This window comes from Globicephala melas, unplaced genomic scaffold (assembly GCF_963455315.2).
Source record: "Globicephala melas unplaced genomic scaffold, mGloMel1.2 SCAFFOLD_469, whole genome shotgun sequence".
Taxonomy (NCBI): domain Eukaryota; kingdom Metazoa; phylum Chordata; class Mammalia; order Artiodactyla; family Delphinidae; genus Globicephala; species Globicephala melas.
In genome coordinates, this window is record NW_027207637.1 from 145,867 (window position 1) to 157,898 (window position 12,032).

At 42.7% G+C, this 12,032-nt stretch overlaps 1 long non-coding RNA gene across 3 annotated transcripts in view; it reads left to right on the plus strand.

Annotated features, from left to right (window-relative positions):
* Positions 1-10,402, plus strand: part of LOC132595694 (uncharacterized) — an 87,666-nt gene extending 77,264 nt beyond the window's left edge. For all 3 annotated transcript variants that reach the window (XR_009561828.1, XR_009561829.1, XR_009561830.1), the window contains 4 exons: positions 1,471-1,659; positions 1,769-1,936; positions 2,627-2,848; positions 7,051-10,402. This is a non-coding gene — a long non-coding RNA (uncharacterized lncRNA). The remainder of the gene's footprint in view (positions 1-1,470; positions 1,660-1,768; positions 1,937-2,626; positions 2,849-7,050) is intronic.
* Positions 10,403-12,032: the final 1,630 nt, after the last annotated feature.

A 12,032-nucleotide genomic window follows, 5' to 3' on the forward strand; every position in this document is an offset into this window, starting at 1 on the left:
TTCAGCATTTATTGTTTCTGGCTTTTTGCTGATGTTTATTCTGACCGGTTTGAGCTGATACCTTTTTGTGGTTGGATTTGTATGCGTCTAATAAGTCTTTGAAATTGAGCTTTAAGGCATGTCCTTTTTTTTTTTAAACTGTGAGTACATCTTACCTCTCCAAGTTGTTTTCTTGAAGTCTGTGCCACATTTTGAAATATTTTGGCCATTACCTCCCTCAAGACATTTTGGGGTCAGGTTTCATTTACAGCCCTCCAGTAGCTGTGCATATGAAGTGACCATTAGCACAGGTTTTAAAGCTGCTGTTGCAGGTAACGGCCAGAGGGCGGCAGCATTTTTACATTCCCCACTCTGGTAACTAGGGAAACAGACCTTCCTGCCAGTGGTGTTCCTTGGTTATAACTTAGAGTGGAATGTGTCCGGATAAACCCCCAAAAGCTGATGTCTCCTTACTTATGTTTGTTTTTTAAATTGAATTTATATTTTTATTGAAGTAATATTCCAGAGTACATGGACCACTTCTTCTTTGTGAATTCATCTGTTTATCGATGTTTTCGTTGCTTCTAAGTGTTGCTATGGTAAATACTGCTGGAGTGCAGGACTGCCAGCCTGTGTCTTTTTTATTCTCATCTCCTAAGGCGATGGGCCCAGCAGTGGGTGTGCTTGATTGAATGACAGCTCAATGTTTATCTTTTCAAGGCACCTCCATTGTGTTTTCATTAGTGGCTCTTACCACGTCCCACTTTGAACCGAGGGTATGCATTTCTCCACAACCCCTTCAGCATTTATTGTTTGCAGAAGTTTTGCTGATGGCCATTCTGACTGGTGTGAGCCGATAGGTTTTTGTAATTTAGATTTGCATGTCTTTAATAATTCCTAATGTTCAGCCTTTTCCCACGCCTTTTTCTTTTTTGTTAAAAAAACTGTGAGTAAAATATACCTCTTGAAATTGTCTTCTTGAGAGGTTGCCCTCTTAATTTTTTGGTCAATTTTCGACCCCAGGATTTTTTTTAGACGGCAGGTGTCTCTTACAGGCCTGCAATGAGTGTGAATATTTAGTGACCATTGCCACTGGGTTTTAAAGCTGCTGTTGTGGGAAACGGCCACAAGGCGGCAGCATTTCTCCATTCCCAAATCCGATTACTAGGGCAGCAGAGCCTTTCTGGAAGTTGTGTTCGTAGGTTGTATATTAGAAAGGAATGTGTCAGGAAACCCCCCCATAAGTTTATGTCTCGTGAGTTCTTGTGCGTTGTTGTAGTTTTTTTAAATGGGGTAATGATTACAGTATTGTTTGTTCTAGGTGTACACAATCTGGTTTTTTTGTACATTATATATTCATGTACAGATCCTCTTCCCATTTAAATTATTAGAGTGTTTAGTAGACCACACTTGCTAAATGGTCGATCTTTTTGATATATGTATTTGTATACGTATGGTAAACGTAATCTTTTTTTTTTTTTTTTTTTGCAGTACGTGGGCCTCTCACTGCTGTGGCCTCCCTCGCTACGGAGCACAGGCTCTGGAGACGCAGACCCAGCGGCCATGGCCCACGGGCCCAAACGCTCCACGGCACGCGGCACCCTCCCGGACCGGGGCACGAACTCTTGTCCCCCGCATCGGCAGGCCGACCACCAACCACTGCGCCAACAGGGAAGCCTGGTAAACGTAATCTTAATTTAACCATTCCTTCCACCTTTCCTTTTAGATAACCACAGTATGTTTTCTAAGTCTATGAGTATCTTTCTCTTTGGAAATATGTTCACTGCAGCCGTATTACACTAGCTAAGACATGGAAGCAACCAAAATGACCATCAACAGATGAATGGATAAAAAAGAAGTGGTCCATGTACACAATAGAATATTAGCCATGGAAAACAATGAAACGCTGCTCTTTGAGGAACCATAGATGAGCCTAGAGATAATCACAGAACATGAGGTAAGTCGGAAAGCAAAAGACATATCCTATGATATCACTTATAGGTGTTATCTACCGACTGACACAAATGAACGTATTTCCACAGAGAAAGACACTCACAGACTTAGAAAACAAACTATGCTTATCTAAAAGGAAAGTTGGGGGGAATGGATAAATTAAGATTAGGGTTACCATACGTGTACAAATACATATATCAAACACACCCACCATATAACAAGGGAGGTCTATAGAACACTCTGCAATCATTTACATGGGAAGAGGATATGTACATGAATATATAATGAACCAGACTGTGTACACCTAGGACAAACAATATTCTAATCATTACCCTGATTAATAAAATTAAAACAACGCACAAGAGGTAATGAGACATAAACTTCAGGGGCTTTTTCCATTCTAATTTACAACCTGGGAACAGGACTTCCAGAAAGGCTGTGCTGCCCTAGTAACCAGATTTGGGAATGGAGAAATGCTGCCGCCTTGTGGCCGTTTCCCACAACAGCAGCTTTAAACCCAGTGCTAATGGTCACTAAATATTCACACTCATTGCAGGCCTGTAAATGACACCTGCCCTCAAAAAAAATCCTGGCGTCGAAAATCGACCAAAAAATTCAATAGAGGCACCCTTCCAAGAGGACAATTTCAAGAGGTTTATTGTACTCACAGTTTCTTTCTGTTTTTGCTTAACAGAAATTAAAAAAGGCATGGAAAAATGCTGAACATTAGGAATTATTAAAGCCATGCAAATCCAAATTACAAAAACCTATCAGCTCACAACAGTCAGAATGGCCATCAGCAAAACTTCTGCAAACAATAAATGCTGAAGGGGTTGTGGAGAAATGAGTACCCTCGGTTCTAAGTGGGACGTGGCAAGAGCCACTAATGAAAACACAACGGAGATGCCTTGAAAAGGTAAACATTGAGCTACCATTCAATCAAGCACACCCACTGCTGGGCCTATCACCTGAGAGGATGAGAATCAAAAAAACACAGGCTGGCAATCCTGCACTCCAGCAATATTTTCCATAGCCAACACTTGGAAGCCATGAAAATGTCCATCAACAGGGGAATGCACAAAGAAGATGTGGTTCATGTACAGAATGGAATATTACTCCAATAAAAAATATAAATTCAGTTTAAAAAACAAACATAAGTAAGGAGACATCAGCTTTTGGGGGTTTATCCGGGCACATTCCACTCTAATTTAGAACCGAGGAACACCACTGGCAGGAAGGTCTGTTTCCCTAGTTACCACAGTGGGGAACACAGAAATGCTGCTGTCGTCTGGCCGTTACCTGCAACAGCAGCTTTAAATCCTCTGCTAATGGTCACTTCATATGCACAGCTACTGGAGGGCTGCAAATGAAACCTGCCCTCAAAATGTCTTGAGGGAGGTAATGGCCAAATATTTCAAAATGTGCCACAGACTTCAAGAAAACAATGAAGAGGTAAGCTGTACTCACAGTTTGAAGAAGAAAAGGACATGCCTGAAAGCTCAATTTCAAGGGATTATGAGACGCATGCAAATCCAACCACAAAGAGGTATCAGCTCACACCACTCAGAATAACCATCAGCCACAAAACTACAAACAATAACTGCTGAAGCGTTTGTGGAGAAGTGCATACCGTCAACTTTAAGTGGGACGTAACCTGGTAAGAGCCACTAATGAGAACAACATGGAGGTGCCTTTACCAGGTAAACATTGAGCTACCATATGATCCAGCATGCCCACTCCATGGCCTATAACCTAAGAAGACAGAGTTGGAAAGACACAGGCAGGCAAATCTGCATGGCAGCAGTATTACAATAGCCAAGGCATGGAAGCAACCAAAAGTCCATCAACACATGAGTGGACAAAGAAGAACTGGTACATGTAGAGATGGAATATTAGCCAAGGAGAAAAATGACACAATGTCATTTGCAGCACCGTAGATGAGTCTAGAGGTAATCACGAAACTGGTAGTAGTAAGTCAGAAAGCGAAAGACACGTATCCTATGATCTCACTTATAGGTGTTACCTAAAAATTGATACCAGTGAAGATATTTCCACAGAGAAAGGCAATCACAGATTCATTAAACAAAGTTATGGTTCACCAATGGAAAGGTGTGAGGATTGGATACATTAGGATATTGGGGTTAACAGAGATATACAAACACAGGTGAAATATATAATCACCAAAGACCTACAGAATAGCAAGAGAAGACTACTCAACATCGTGTCATAACCTACCTGGGAAAAGGATCCGAAGAAGAATTGATATACGTATGTGTGTGAAAGGACCACATCTTGCACACCTAGAACAAACAAAACGCTGTAATCAAACTTGCTGTCATAAAAAATAAAAATTGAATTAAAAAAAGAACAAGAAGTAGTGAGACATAAACTTAAGGGGCTTTTACCTGGCACATTCCATTCTAATTTACAAGCTAGAACACGACTTCCTTTGAGGCTCTGTTGCCCTAGTAACCAGATTTGGTGAAGGAGAACTGCTGCCGCCTTGTGGCCGTCTCACACAACAGCAGCTTTAAACCCAGCACTAGTGGTCAGTTGATATTCAAAACAATTATTGGCCTGTAAGTGACACCTGTCCTGGAAACAAATCCTGGTGTCGTAAATCGACCAAAAAATTCAAAAGACGTCCACATTTCACAACGACAATTTCAAGAGGCATATTTTGCACATATTTTGTCTTCCCTTTTTTGTTAAAAAAAAGGGCATGGAAAAATGGTCAACATCAGGAATTAATAAAGTCATGCAAATCCAATCTACAAAAACGTTCACCTCACAGCCGTCAGAATGATCATCAGCAAATAGTCTACAAAGTGTAAATGCTGAAGGGGTTTTAGAGAACTGCGTACCTCTAGCTGCTGGTGGGATGTAACCTGGTAAGAGCCAGTAGTGAGAACAGAATGGAGGTGCGTTTAAAGGTAAAAATTGAGCTACCACGTGATCTGGTAGGCCCACTGATGGGCCTATCACCTGAGTAGACCAGAATCAAAAAGACACAGGCTGGCAATCCTGCACTGCAGCCACATGTACCATAGCCAAGAATTGGAAGAAACCAAAATGTCCATCAACAGAAAAATGCACCAAGAAGTGGTCCATGTACACAATGGAATATTAGCCATGGAAAAGCATGAGACCATGCTGTTGGCAACACCATAGAAGGATCTAGAGATAATCACCCAACTTGAAGCAAGAAAGAAACCGAAAGACAGATATCCTATGACATCACTTATAGGTGTTACCTAAATATTGATACCCATGAAATTATTTCCAAGAGAAGGACATGCGTGGATTCAGAAAACCAAATTATGTTTAACAAAATGGAAAGGTGTAAGGAATGTATGAATTCGGATATGGGGGTTAACAGACATGTACTAATACATATGAAATATATAATTACAAAATACCTATGAGATACCAATAGAGGTCTACTCAACACTCTAATAACCTACACGGGAAAGGGTCCAAAGTTGAATAGATCGATACATAGATATAATGAACCAGATTCTGTACACCTAGAACACACACATTTTTATCAAATTTGCTGATAATAAATAAAAATTAAATTTAAAAAACAAACAAGAAGTAAGGAGATATAAGCTCTTGGGGGTTTGCCCTGGCACATTCCACGCTAATTTGCAGCCTACTAACACGATTTCCAGGAAAGCTCTGTTGGCCAAGAACCCAGAGTTGGAAATGTAGAAATGCTGCCGCCTTGTGGCCATTTCCCGCAAGAGCGGCTTTAAACCCACAGCTGACGGTCACTTAACATTCACAAGGACTCAGGGCTATAAAGGACACCTGCCCTCAAAAAATATCGTGAGCTGGTGAATGGCCAAAAAAATTCAAAACAGGCAAATGTTTCAAGGAGATAGTATGAAGAGGTAAGTTTTACTCTTTTTCAAAAAGATGGAAAATGGATAAAAGTTCAACATCAGGAATTATTAGACTCATGCAAATCTAGCTACAAAAAGGTTACAACTCACGCAAGTCGACTACCATCAGCAAAAAGTGAACAAACGATAAATGCCGAAGGGGTTTTAGAGAACTGTGTACCCTCTGGCTGCTGGTGAGATGTAAAGTGGTAACAGCCAATAGCGAGAACAGAAAGGAGCTGCATTGAAAAGTAAAAACTCACACCATTCCATTCAGCAGGCCCACCGCTGAGCCTCTCACCTGAGAAGACCAGAGTCGAGAAGACACAGCTGCACTGCAGCCATTTTCACAATAGCCAAGACACGGAAGCAACCAAAATCTCCATAACAGATGAATGGATAAAGAAGTGGTCCATGTACACAATGGAATATTAGCCATGGAAAACAATGAAACACTGCTCTTTGAGGCACCATAGATGAGCCTAGAGATAATCACAGAACATGAGGTAAGTCGGAAAGCAAAACACATATACTATAATATCACTTATAGGCGTTATCTACCAACTGACACAAATGAACGTATTTCCACAGAGAAAGACACTCACAGACTTAGAAAACAAACTGCTTATCTAAAGGTAAAGGTGGGGGCAATGGATAAATTAAGATTAGTGTTACCATACGTATACAAATACATATTAAATACATATATCAAAAAGACCAACCATATAGCAAGGGAGGTCTACGGAACACTCTGTAATAATGTACATGGGAAGAAGATATGTACATGAATATATATATATACAATGTACAAATCAACCAGATTGTGTACACCTAAGGCAAACAATATTCTAATCATTACCCCGATTAAAAAAATTAAAACAACGAACAAGACGTAATGTGATATAAACTTATGGGGGGTTTTCCTGGCACATTCCATTCTAATTTACAATCTGGGAACAGGACTTCCAGAAAGGCTATGCTGCCCTAGTAACCAAATTTGGGAATGGAGAAATGCTGCCACCTTGTGGCCGTTTCCCACAACAGCAGCTTTAAACCCAGTGCTAATGGTCACTAAATATTCACACTCATTGCAGGCCTGTAAATGACACCTGCCCTCAAAAAAAATCCTGGGGTCCAAAATCGACCAAAAAATTCAAAAGAGGGCACCCTTCCAAGAGGACAATTTCAAGAGGTTTATTGTACTCACAGTTTTTTTTTCTTTATTTAACAGAAATTTTAGAAAGCATGGAAAAATACTGAACATTAAGAATTATTAAAGACATGCAAATTACAAAAACCTATCAGCTCACACCAATCAGAATGGCCATCAGCAAAAATTCTGCAAACAATAAATGCTGAAGGGGTTGTGGAGAAATGCATACCTTGGGACGTGGTAAGAGCCACTAATGAAAACAGAATGGAAGTGTCTTGAAAAGGTAAACACTGAACTACCATTCATTCAAGCATACCCACTGCTGGGCCTATCGCCGGAAAGGATGAGAATCAAAAAGACACAGGCTGGCAATCCTGCACTCCAGCAATATTTACCATAGCCAACACTTGGAAGCCATGAAAATGTCCATCAACAGAGGAATGCACAAAGAAGAAGTGGTCCATGTACACAATGGAATATTACTCCAATAAAAAATATAAATTCAATTTAAAAAACAAACATAAGTAAGGAGACATCAGCTTTTGGGGGGTTATGCGGACACATTCCACTCTAATTTAGAACCGAGGAACACCACTGGCAGGAAGGTCTGTTTCCCTAGTTACCAGAGTGGGGAACGCAGAAATGCTGCCGCCCTCTGGCCGTTACCTGCAACAGCAACTTTAAAACCTGTGCTAATGATCACTTCATATGCACAACTACTGGAGGACAGTAAATGAAACCTGCCCTCAAAATGTCCTGAAGGAGATAATGGCCAAAATACTTCAAAATGTGGCACAGACTTCAAGAAAACAATTTGGAGAGGTAAGCTGTACTCACAGTTAGAAGAAGAAAAGGACATGCCTGAAAGCTCAATTTGAAGGGATTATGAGACACATGCAAATCCAACCACAAAGAGGTACCAGCTCACACCACTCAGAATAACCATCAGCAAAAAATTACAAACAAAAAATGCTGAGGGGTTGGGGAGAAGTGCATACCGTCAACTTTAAGTGGGACGCAACCTGCTAAGAGCCACTAATGAGAAGAGAATGGAGGTGCCTTTACCAGGTAAACATTGAGCTACCATATGATCCAGCAGGCCCACTCCATGGCCTATAACCTAAGAAGACAGAGTTGGAAAGACACAGGCAGGCAAATCTGCATGGCAGCAGTATTACAATAGCCAAGGCATGGAAGCAACCAAAAAGTCCATCAACAGATGAGCGGACAAAGAAGAACTGGTACATGTAGAGATGGAATATTAGCCAAGGAGAAAAATGACACAATGTCATTTGCAGCACCGTAGATGAGTCTGGAGGTAATCACGAAACTGGTAGTAAGTCAGAAAGCGAAAGACACGTATCCTATGATCTCACTTATAGGTGTTACCTAAAAATTGATACCAGTGAAGATATTTCCACAGAGAAAGGCAATCACAAGATTCAATAAACAAACTAATGGTTCACCAATGGAAAGGTGTGAGGATTGGATACATTAGGATATTGGGGTTAACAGAGATATACAAACACATGTGAAATATATAATCACCAAACACGTACGGAATACCAAGAGAAGACTACTCAACATCCTGTCATAACCTACATGGGAAAAGGATCCCAGGAAGAATAGACATGTATATGTGTAAAAGAACCACATCTTACACACAAGGAACAAAGAAACCATTGTAATCAAACTTCCTGTGATAAAAAATAAAAATTAAATTAAAAACGAACAAGAATCAGTGAGACATAAACTTAAGGGGCTTTTTCCTGGCACATTCCATTCTAATTTACAACCTAGAACACGACTTCCACTAAGGCTTTGTTGCCCTAGTAACCAGATTTGGTAAGGAGAAATGCTGCCGCCTTGTGGCCGTTTCACACAACAGCAGCTTTAATCCCAGCACTAATAGTCACTTAATATTCAAAATAATTGCAGGCCTGTAAATGACACCTGCCCTCAAAACAAATCCTGAGGTTGTAAATCGACCAAGAAATTCAAAAGACGTCCACATTTCAAGAATACAATATCAAGAGGCATATTTTAAGCACAGTTTGTCTTTTCCTTCTTCATTTTTTTTTTAAAAGAGGGTATGAAGAAATGCTGAACATCAGGAATTAATAAAGCCATGCAAATCCAATCTACAGAAACGTTCACCTCACAGCCATCAGAATGATCATCAGCAAAAAGTTTACAAAGGACAGGGCTTCCCTGGTGGCGCAGTGGCTGAGAGTCTGCCTGCCGATGCAGGGGACACGGGTTCATGCCCCGGTCTGGGAAGATCCCACATGCCGTGGAGCGGCTGGGCCTGTGAGCCATGGCCGCTGAGCCTGCACGTCCGGAGCCTGTGCTCCGCAACGGGAGAGGCCACAACAGTGAGAGGCCCGCGTATCGCGCAAAAAAAAAAAAAGTCTACAAAGAATAAATGCTGAAGGGGTTTTAGAGAACTGTGTACCCTCTAGCTTCTGGAGGGGTAACTGGTAACAGCCAGTAGTGAGAACATAATGGAGGTGGGTTTAATGGTAAAAAATTGAGCTACCATGTGATCTGGTAGGCCCTTTGATGCGCCTATCACCTGAGCAGACCAGAATCAAAAAGACACAGGCTGGCAATCCTGCACTGCAGCAACATTTAACATAGCTAAGACTTGGAAGAAACCAAAATGTCCATCAGCAGAAAAATGCACAACGAATAAGTTGTCCACGTACACATGGAATATTAGCTATGGAAAAGAATGAAACAGTGCCGTTTGCACCATCATAGAAGGACCTACAGATAAACACCAAATTTGAAGTAAGGAAGAAACCGAAAAACAGATATCCTATGATATCACTTATAGGTGTTACCTAAAAGTTGATACCCATGAAATTATTTCCAAGAGAAGGGCACGCATGGATTCAGCAAACCAAATTATGTTTAACTAAATGGAAAAGTGTAAGGTATGGGTGAATTAGGATATGGGGGCTAACAGACATGTACTAATACAAATGAAATATATAATCACAAAATACCTATGGAATACCAAGAAAGGTCTACTCAACACTCTGTAATAACCTACACAGGAAAGGATCCAAAGATGGATAGATCGATACATAGATATAATGAATCAGATTCTGTACACCTAAAACAAACATTATAATCAAATTTGCTCTGATAATAAATTTAAAAAACAAACAATAGTAAGGAGATATAAGCTCTTGGGGGTTTGCCCTGGCACGTTCCACTCTAACTAGCAGCCTACTAACACGATTTCCAGGAAGGCTCTGTTGCCCAAAAACCCAGAGTTGGAAATGTAGAAATGCTGCCGCCTTGTGGCCGCCTTGTGGCGGCTTTAAACCCGCAGCGAACAGTCACTTAACATTCACAAGGACTCAGGGCTGTAAAGCACCTCTGCCCTCAAAAAAATGTCCTGAGAGAGAGGGGGGGGAAAGATGGCGAAAGAGTAAGACGCAGAGATCACCTTCCTCCCCACAGATACATCAGAAATACATCTACACGTGGAACAACTCCTACAGAACACCCACTGAACGCTGGCAGAAGACCTCAGAACTCCCAAACGGCAAGAAACCCCCCACGTACCTGGGTAGGGCAAAAGAAAAAAGAATAAACAGAGACAAAAGAATAGGGAAAGGACCTGCACCAGTGGGAGGGAGCTGTGAAGGAGGAAAGGTCTCCACACAGTAGAAGCCCCTTTGCGGGCGGAGATTGCAGGTGGCGGAGGGGGGAAGCTTCGGAGCTGTGGAGGAGAGCACAGCCACAGGGGTGCGGAGGGCAAAGCGGCGAGATTCCCGCACAGAGGATCAGGGCCGACCGGCACTCACCAGCCCGAGAGGCTTGTCTGCTCCCCCGCCGGGGCGGGCGGGGCTGGGAGCTGAGGCTCGGGCTTCGGTCGGAGGGCAGGGAGAGGACTGGCGGCGTGAACACAGCCTGCAGGGGGCTAGTGCGCCACGGCTAGCCGGGAGGGAGTCCGGGGAAAAGTCTGGAGCTGCCGAAGACACAAGAGACTTTTTCTTCTTTGTTTCCTGGTGCGCGAGGAGAGAGGATTAAGAGCGCCGCTTAAAGGAGCTCCAGAGACAGGCTCTAGCTGCGGCTAAAAGCGCGGACCCCAGAGACGGGCATGAGATGCTAAGGCTGCTGCTGCGCCACCAAGAAGCCTGTGTGCGAGCACAGGTCACTCTCCACACCCCCTTCCGGGGAGCCTGTGCAGCCCGCCACTGCCAGGGTCCCGGGATCCAGGGACAACTTCCCCGGGAGAACGCACGGCGCGCCTCAGGCTGGCGCAACGTCACGCCGGCCTCTGCCGCCGCAGGCCCGCCCCGCACTCTGTGCCCCTCCCTCCCCCCCCCCCCCCCCCCCCGGGCCTGAGTGAGCCAGAGCCCCCGAAGCAGCGGCTCCTTTAACCCCGTCCTGTCCGAGCGAAGAACATATGGCCTCAGGCGACCTACACGCAGAGGCGGGGCCAGATCCAAAGCTGAGCCCCGGGGGATGTGCGAACAAAGAACAGAAAGGGAAATCTCTCCCAGCAGCCTCAGAAGCAGGGGATTAAAACTCCACAATCAACTTGATGTACCAGTATCTGTGGAATACCTGAATAGACAACGAATCATTCCCAAATTAAGGAGGTGGACTTGAGAGCACGATTTATTATTTTTTCCCCTTTTCCTCTTTTTGTGAGTGTGTACGTGTATGCTTCTGTGTGCGATTTTGTCTGTATAGCTTTGCTTTCACCATTTGTCCTAGGGTTCTGTCCGTCCGTTTTTTTGTTACTTTAAAAAATAATTTTTTCTTCATAATTATTCTGTATTTTTTATTTTAATAACTTTATTTTATCTTACTTTATTTTATTTTATCCTCTTTCTTTCTTTCTACTTTTTCTCCCTTTTATTCTGAGCCATGTGGATGAAAGGCTCTTGGTGCTGCAGACAGGAGTCACTGCTGTACCTCTGAGGTGGGAGAGCCAACTTCAGGACATTGGTCCACAAGAGACCTCCCAGCTCCATGTAATATCAAATGGTGAAAATCTCCCAGAGATCTCCATCTCAACACCAACACCCAGCTTC